Raw genomic sequence first — 8,912 nt, forward strand, 5'->3', positions numbered from 1 at the left:
TGCATCACAATAAACTGTATAAGGCCCCGAACCTATGGGCAAACCCAACACTGGTGTTGTAGTCAAAGCTATCTTGAGCTCCTGAAAGCTCACCTCACACTTGTCCGACCACCTGAACTAGGCACCCTTCTAGGTCAACCTGGTCATCGGGGCTAAATAGACGAAAACCCCTCCACAAACCGACGATAGTAGCCTGCCAGACCCAAGAAACTCTGAATCTCTATAGCTGATGCGGGTCTAGGCCAGTTCTTGACTGCCTCTATCTTCTTCGGATCAACCTAAATACCTTCTGCTGATACAACATGACCCAAGAATGCAACCGAAATCAAACAGAACTCACACTTCGAAAACTTAGCATACAATTGACTATCTCTCAAAGTTTGAAGAACCACTCTCAGATGATGCTCGTGCTCCTACCGGCTGCGAGAATAGATCAAAATATCGTCAATGAAGACTATCACGAACGAATCTAGGTAAGGCCTGAACACTCGGTTCATCAAATCCATAAAAGCTGCTGGGGAATTTGTCAACCCGAATGACATCACCAAGAACTCATAATACTCGTACCGAGTGCGGAAAGCTATCTTAGGAACATCGAATGCCCTAATCCTCAACTGATGGTAGCCAGATCTCAAGTCAATCTTCGAAAATACCTTGGCACCCTGAAGTTGATCAAACAAATCATCAATCCTTGGCAATGGATACTTATTCTTGATTATAACCTTGTTCAACCGTCGGTAGTCTATACACATTCGCATCGATCCATCGTTCTTCTTAACAAACAACACTGGTACACCCCAAGGCGAAAAACTAGGTCTAATGAAACCTTTTTCAAGCAAGTCTTGCAACTGCTCCTTCAACCCTTTCAACTCATGCGGGGCCATACGATACAGCGGAATAGAAATGGGCTGAGTGCCCGGAGCCAAATCAATGCAGAAGTTAATATCCCTATCAGGTGGCATACTCGGCAGGTCTGAAGGAAATTCCTCAAGAAACTCACGAATAATAGGCACAGAATCACTAGAATCGCGAACATATGCCAAATAGGCCAAACACCCCTTCTCGACCATACACCGAGCCTTCGTATATGAGATAACACTATGGGTAGAATGACCAGGAGTCCCTCTCCACTCAAGATGAGGCAACCCTGGCAAGGCTAAGGTCACAGTCTTGGCATGATAGTCCAAGATAGCGTGGTAAGGTGATAACCAGTCCATCCCCAATATGACATCAAAATCAACCATGTCCAGCAGTAATAAGTCTACTCGGGTCTCAAGACCCCCAATCACAACTACACAAGAGCGATGAACATGATTTATTATAATAGAATCACCCATCGGTGTAGACACATAAATAGGAGCACTCAAAAAATTGCTAGGAATGACCAGATACGGCACGAAATAAGATGACACAAAAGAGTATGTAGATCCTGGATCAAATAAAACTGAAGCATCTCTGCTACAAACTAGAACAGTACCTGTACCTCCACCTCTAATACCTCTACCTCCACCTCTAGCACCTCTACCTCCACCTCTAAATACCTCTACATCCATCTCTAGTTGGCTGAGCGGGCTGAATGAGTCCCTCAATGAACCTCCTCACTCTCCCTCTCTCTTAGTGGGAAGTATAAGAAGAGCATGACAGATCAAATCAATAAACCTGGTCTCGTACTGAGTAACAGTCATAGAACTCTGCTGGAGACACTCAAACTACCTCTGATAGATCTCTCTCTGAGTGACGGAAAGAAACATCTCTAGAAATAGCTGAGAAAACTGATCCCAAGTCAAAGCTAGTGACCCAACTGGTCTAGCCAAACAATAATCTCTCCAACAAGTATTGGCAGATCCAGACAAGCGAAAAGTAGCAAAGTCGACCATATTGGTCTCCACTATCCCCATTTTCTTGAGAAACTTGTGACAGCTGTCTAAATAATCCTGGGGATCCTCAGAAGATGCACCGCTGAAAGTGGTAGTGAAGAGCTTGGTGAAACTTATCCAACCTCCACAAAGCCTCCGAAGACGTCGCTGATCTATCACCGGTCTATGCTGCTGCTCGGCTGAAGAAATGGTACGTAACATCGCCATTAGTGAAAGGACAAGATTAGAGGTTCCAATTTAGCATTGAGAGAACAAAATCGCATGATAGAGAAAATTAGAAGTGAAACTTTTCCTAACTCTGTAGCCTCTCGGGGATAAATACAGACGTCTCCGTACCGATCCCTCAGACTCTAGTAAGCTTTTCTATGAGTCGTGAGACCTATGTAACCTAGAGCTTTGATAACAACTTGTCACGACCCGGATTTCCCACCTCGGGAGTCGTGATGGCGCCTACTAGTAAAAGCTAGACAAGCCAACCAACTGAATTGTGACGACTCGGCCCGTCGTCTCATGAGTTATCGCTCCATTTCCCCCATTTCTACTTCTTTATACTTCGTTATCTGTGCTGTATGGTATCGGGTTGGTCGGATCGATTCTGAAATGATTTTGGTAAGGTTTGAGACACTTAGTCTTTTTTAAGGGAGTTTGAGTTGGAAAAGTCAACCGGAGGTTGACTTATGTGTTAGAGGACTCGGATGCGAGTTCCGATGGTTCAGTTAGCTTCGGGAGGTAATTTATGGTTTAAGAGTGTGATCGGAATGGGTTTTGAAGGGTTGGAGTAGTTTTAGGCTTGAATTGACAAAGTTGATATTTTGGCAATTTCCGGTGGGTAGGCGAGATTTTAATATAGGGGTCAGAATAGAATTCCGAGAGTTGCAGTAGCTCCGTCGTGTCATTTTGGATATGTGTGTAAAATTTCAGGTCATTCAGACATGGTTCGGTTGGGTTTTTGATCAAAAGCGTAATTTGGATGATTTTAGAAAGTTTGGCTTGAATCCGATATGTTTTGGGTGATTTAATATTGTTTGAGGTGTTTTGATGATTGGAACAAGTTTGAATAAGGTATTGGGATATATTTGTGTTGTTGGTTGAGGTCCCGGGGGCCTCGGGGCGATTTCGGGTGCTTAACGGAGAGGTTGCGATATTTTGCAGCTGCTGAGGTTTTTGCTGCTTCTGGTGTTTTTGCACCTGCGGTATGGGAGCCACAGGTGTGGCGTCACAGGTGCGATGAGGGAGTCGCATAAGCGAAGAGGTTGAGGGAGTCAGGGACCACAGAAGCGGTGAGTTGGACCGCATCTGCGAGCTCGCAGATGTGGAAGGTGATCGTAGAAGCGGGTTAGGCTGTTTAAGTGAGTTCCGCAGAAGCGGAGGTATGACCGCAAATGCGGTACCGCAGAAGCGATTGGTGAGTTACAGATGCAAAAATGTCTGGCAGAACAGATAAGTTATTCCATTTCGCGAAATTGAGTTATTTCACCATTTTTGGACTTTGGCTTCAGAGCTTTTGGACGATTTGGAAGAGAGATTTCAAGGGAACTTCATTAAGGTAAGGATTTTGGACCTAAAACACAATTCTATGCTATTATTTCATGGATTAGAGCTAGAAATCATGGAAATTAAGGGTGAAAATGGGGAAACTAGGGCTTGAGAACTTAGGCCCTTAATTGTGGATTTGAAGGACCATCTGGGGTCGGATTTGAGAACTTTTGATATGTATGAGCTCGTGGGGAGATAAGGAATCTATTAATGTAAAAATATTTGAATTTTGAGACGTGGGCCCAGGGCTGGGGGTTTGGTAATTTCGGGATTTATGCCCTTTATTGAATGTTTTCGCTTGGGCTTTATTCCCTTAGCATATTTTGACGTCCTCGTTCTGATTTTGGATAGATTCGATGCGCGTAGAGGCCGATTCGAGGGGCAAAGGCATCGCGAGCTAGAGATTTTGCCGGTTCGAGGTGAGTAATGATTGTAAATGATGTTCTAAGGGTTTGAAACCAGAGATTTGCACATTGTAGTGCTATATTGAGGTAAGGCACACGCTTGATGACGAGTGTGGGGTCATGCTCTATTGGGGATTGTGACTTGGTCCGTCCCGATTGATGATTTTACCGGGTATTTAAGTGAAAAATATTTTCTACCATCATTATTTAGGCTAAATGTCATATTTGGGCCTAGTGCCAACTATTTGAACCCTTCGTGGATTTTTATTACTATTTTCTCACTGTTTTGACTTATTACTTGAACTCAGTCATGTTATTTTCCACTGTTTTCATACTCAGCCATGTTTACTCAGTTTTAAGACTTAAATGATATTTTAAATGATGTTTGGGCTGAGAAACACTGTTTTACTATTGCCCGAGGGGCTTGTGAGTATTTTTGACTGAGTAAGGCCGAGGGCCTAGTTGTTAGGAAATACTGATACTGATTTGAGGCCGAGGGGCTGAGATATATACGCCACGAGGTGGCTCGATTGATATGAGGCCAAGGGCCTAGATTTGATGCCATGAGATGGCTTGTTATTGCGCTTGGGCCGTAAGGGGCCCCTCTCGAAGTCTGTACACCCCCAGTGAGCGCAGGTACCCATTGCGATATGAGATTGAGACCGAGGGGCTGGTACTGTTCTGAGATGTTGCCCGAGGGGTGGATTGTTGATACTGTGCCCGAGGGGCGAGCCTTTATGTGTTTACTTTTCATAATTGACTATCAATTTCCTGCTTAAACATTTATAAAAGGCTTTTCATGAAAATTACATTTGAGTTAAAGGATTCTATCTATCTTTCACTGATTTACTGATTTTAAATGGTTTTACTACTTCATTATAGAATGCTTTGTGCCTTATGTGATTCTTACCTTCAGTCGTTATTACATTTGTTACTCACTGAGTTGGAGTACTCATTTTACTCCCTGCACCCCTGTGTGCAGATTCAGGCGTTGTTGGTACCGCTCCCGAGTGCTGATACCTCCAGCTTCATGCGGGCTTTTGGATATTACGAGGTAGTTGTTGACGTCCGCAACCCTGTGTCTCTACTCCTTTATCATCTCTATCTCTTTTCAGACATCTGTACTAGCTTATAGACTTAGCAGATTTGTATTATGAATTATAGATGCTCATGACTAGTGACACACCGGTTAGGGCTGTGTTGGGTTGTACTTCCGCACTTTATTGGCATTATTCGCTACTTAGTATTGCTATATCATGTTTTAGACTGCTTTAACGTTATTTAACTATTTTAAAAAGTGAATTAGGTATATTTGGATGGCCTTGTCTTCACGAGAGGCGCCATCACGACCGGGTTCGGGTTTAGGGTTGTGACATGAACTATTAACCTTGTTTCCATTTTTAATCCGATAACAGTTAAGAGCCAACAATTAGATAACAATAGAATTGAATAAGCGGAAGGCTGCTTTGTAAAGTTTTAATAATACTACTAATATCAATCAATAACAAATCTACCCAAGATTGGTGTCACAACTTCATAGACTGTCTAGGAGTACTACAAATAAAGGTATGAAAAAAATAAATACAACATTGTCTTTGGAAATACATGAAAGAAACAAGAATAGTAGATAGAAGGAGACGCCAAGACATGCGGACGCCTACAGGACTACCTCGGGTCGCCTGATGAACAAGAGACAACAATCTCACTGCGATCCGAAGTCTACAGCACTGGGATCTACACAAAAGAGTGCAGAGTGTAGTATCAGCGCAATCAACCCCATGTGCTGGTAAGTGTCTAGCCTAACCCCGGCGAAGTAGTGACGAGGCTAGGACCAGACTACTGACTAAACCTGTGCAGTTATATTATGTACAGCGGAAAATAAAATAGAAATAAACAATTAAAGATGGGAGGGGGACATGCTGCGGGGGGATTTCATTTATCAAAAGCAATTCAAGAGAAAAGTATAAAGACAATTTAGAATTCACAGCAAAAGAATAAGGAAATCGTAACCAACCAATAAACACTTTTATTATCTACTATTGTCGCGCGCAGCCCGATCCAAATCATAAAAATATTGTTGCAGCGTGCAACCCGATCCATATAATTTATCACTGTTGCGGCGTGCAACCCGATCCAAATATATTGTTGTTGCGGCGTGCAACCCGATCCAAATATATTGTTGTTGCGGCGTGCAACCCGATCCAAACATAATATTGTTGCGGCGTGCAACCCGATCCAAATATAACATTGTTGCGGCGTGCAACCCGATCGAAATATAATATTGTTGCAGCGTGCAAGCCGATCCAAATATAATATTGTTGCGGCGCGCAACGCGATCCAAATATAATATTGTTGCGGCGTGCAACCCGATCGAAATATAATATTGTTGCAGCGTGCAAGCCGATCCAAATATAATATTGTTGCAGCATGCAACCCGGTCCTAATATACAATTCAACACCAATCACAATGGAGCCCCGACAAGGGAACAACAATATCCCGGCAAGGGAATCAATAACATCATAATAGAACCAAGTAACAATAGAAAATCAGTAAATAAACGTAAAGGACAACATAACTCAATTATCAGCAAGATTCAGGAAAATCAAGGACAAGTGCAAGGCATCACCCTTCGTACTTTAACACTCGCTTACAAAATAATAATCACAAGAAATAAGGGCAAGTAAATAAATGAAATCACAATAAAATCCCGGCAAAGGAACAACAGTACAACAATTGAATCCCGGTGAAGGAACAATATCAAAAATCCTCTTCTCTTTTCCTTTTCGCATTTACTTCACAACTTGAGCCAATGCTCTATGGGGTTCAAGTGTCAATTATACTTTCACAATTCATTTTACAACTTGAGCCAATGCTCTTCAATATTCAAATACCAATATTACTTCCACGAGCCTTGCACAACAACAGAAATTATCACAAAAGGCATGAACGATACAAACGGAGTCACATTAATCACAGAATAAGACTCACGGGCATGATTGACACCAACGTATCGATACTCGTCACCATGTCTATACATCGTACCCAAAAAATAACACATAGCGAATATGACGCAACTTCCCTCAAGCTAAGGTTAGACCAAACACTTACCTCGATGCCATGAACACAATTCAAGTCTCAACAATCGCTTTACCTCTTGATTACACCACCAATTCGTTCGTATCTAGCCACAAGTTACTTAATTACGTCAATAAATGCTAAATTAATCAATTTTAATGCATGAAAATGAGTTTTCCAAAGTTTTACCCAAAAAGTTAAAAATAGCCCCCGGGCCCACATGGTCAAAACCCGAGGTTCGAACCAAAACCCGATTACCCATTCCCTTACGAACTCAAATATATAATTTGTTTTGAAATCGGACCTCAAATCGAGGTCCAAATCTCCAAAATTTGAAAAACCTAGGTTATACCTAAAACACCCAATTTCCCCATGAAAATTATTTATTTTGAGTTGAAATCATGTGAAGAGATGTTAAAGATTGAAGAAACATAGTTAGAAATCACTTATAATCGATTTGAAAGAGAAGTTGTCTTTGAAAAATCGCCCAAGAGTGTTTTGGTTTTGAAAGAGTGTGAAAAATAGTTGAAATGCGTCTAAGTTATGAATTTACAGGTTGCAGGTATCGCAATTGCGACTAGGGTTCACAATTGCAAACCTAAACTCTGCTAAGCTTGCATTTGCGAAGTCGGATTTGTGAACATCCTGTTGCATTTGCGATGACAGGCCCAAATGAGGAGCATCACATTTGCGGAGAAAAATCTCGCATTTGCGAGGAAGGGCTGGCCTACGCTATTTCGCATTTGCAACTCAGCCCTCGCATTTGCGAGCCACGCTTCGCAAATGCAAAACCTGCAGGCCTGCAATAGAACAGCTGAAACCTGTAATTTTTCCTAAGTCCAAATTCCACCCGTGGCCTATCCAAAACTCACCCGAGCCCTCGGGGCTCCAAACCAAACATGCATACTAACTCAAAAACATCATATGAACCTATCCGTGCGATCAAATTGCCAAAATAACCTCTTAAACTACGAATTTAGCATAGAAATCTAAGAAAAATCTCAAAACTCTCAAAGTATCAATTTTCACAACTACGGGTCCGAATCACCTCAAATGACTTTCATTTCTTATCAAATATAACAGACTCATCTTAAATCACATATAAGACCTGTACCGGGCTCTGAAACCAAATACGGGCCCGATACCATCAAGTTTTAAACACATTTCATTTCCAAAAACTCATAAATATTCCAGAAAATAATTTTCTTGAAAAATTCATTTCTCGGGCTTGGGACCTCGGAATTTGATTCCGGGCATACACCCAAGTCCCATATTTTCCTACGGACCTTCTCGGACCGTTAAATCACGGGTCCGGATCCGTTTACCCAAAACGTTGACCGAAGTCAACTTAATTCATTTTAAAGTCAAAATTCATCATTTTTCACAGATTTTCACATATTGGCTTTCCGGCTACTCGCCCGAACTGCGCATGCAAATTGAGGTGAGATAGAAAGAGGTTTTTTTTATGGTCTCGGAATGCAGAATTTATTTCTAAAACAAGTGATGACCCTTTTGGGTCATCACAATTTAAGTGGTATTATATTGTAGTTGTATATAACTGAATAGAAATAATGTATGAAAATTGTAGATAAGTGGTATGAAATTTATTTTTACTATGTATAAATCAGATACAAAATATACAAAAGACATATTGTATAAAATTTATATTTAAGTTGTATGTTATTGTAGTTGTATTTAACTGGATAGAAATAATATGTGAAAGTTGTAGATAAATTGTATGTCAACCTCAATATTTTACATTTTAATTTTATAAATTGTTTGATAACCATGTATAATGAATAATCCGCGAGAGTTTGATTCATTACTACATTTCATGTCCTACCAATAGTTTTACTTTTAGTATATGTATCACTTATCTATGAGTCGTTTCTTGATACACGTGATATTTTGAAGAAATGGAAATCAAAATTTAATTTTGCATATGTGTATCAAATCAATAGTTTGATACCAAAAAAATATTGACATCAAAGGAAGTAGTACTGTGGAACGAATTCCTTC

This window comes from Nicotiana sylvestris, chromosome 4 (genome assembly GCF_000393655.2).
Source record: "Nicotiana sylvestris chromosome 4, ASM39365v2, whole genome shotgun sequence".
Taxonomy (NCBI): Eukaryota; Viridiplantae; Streptophyta; class Magnoliopsida; order Solanales; family Solanaceae; genus Nicotiana; species Nicotiana sylvestris.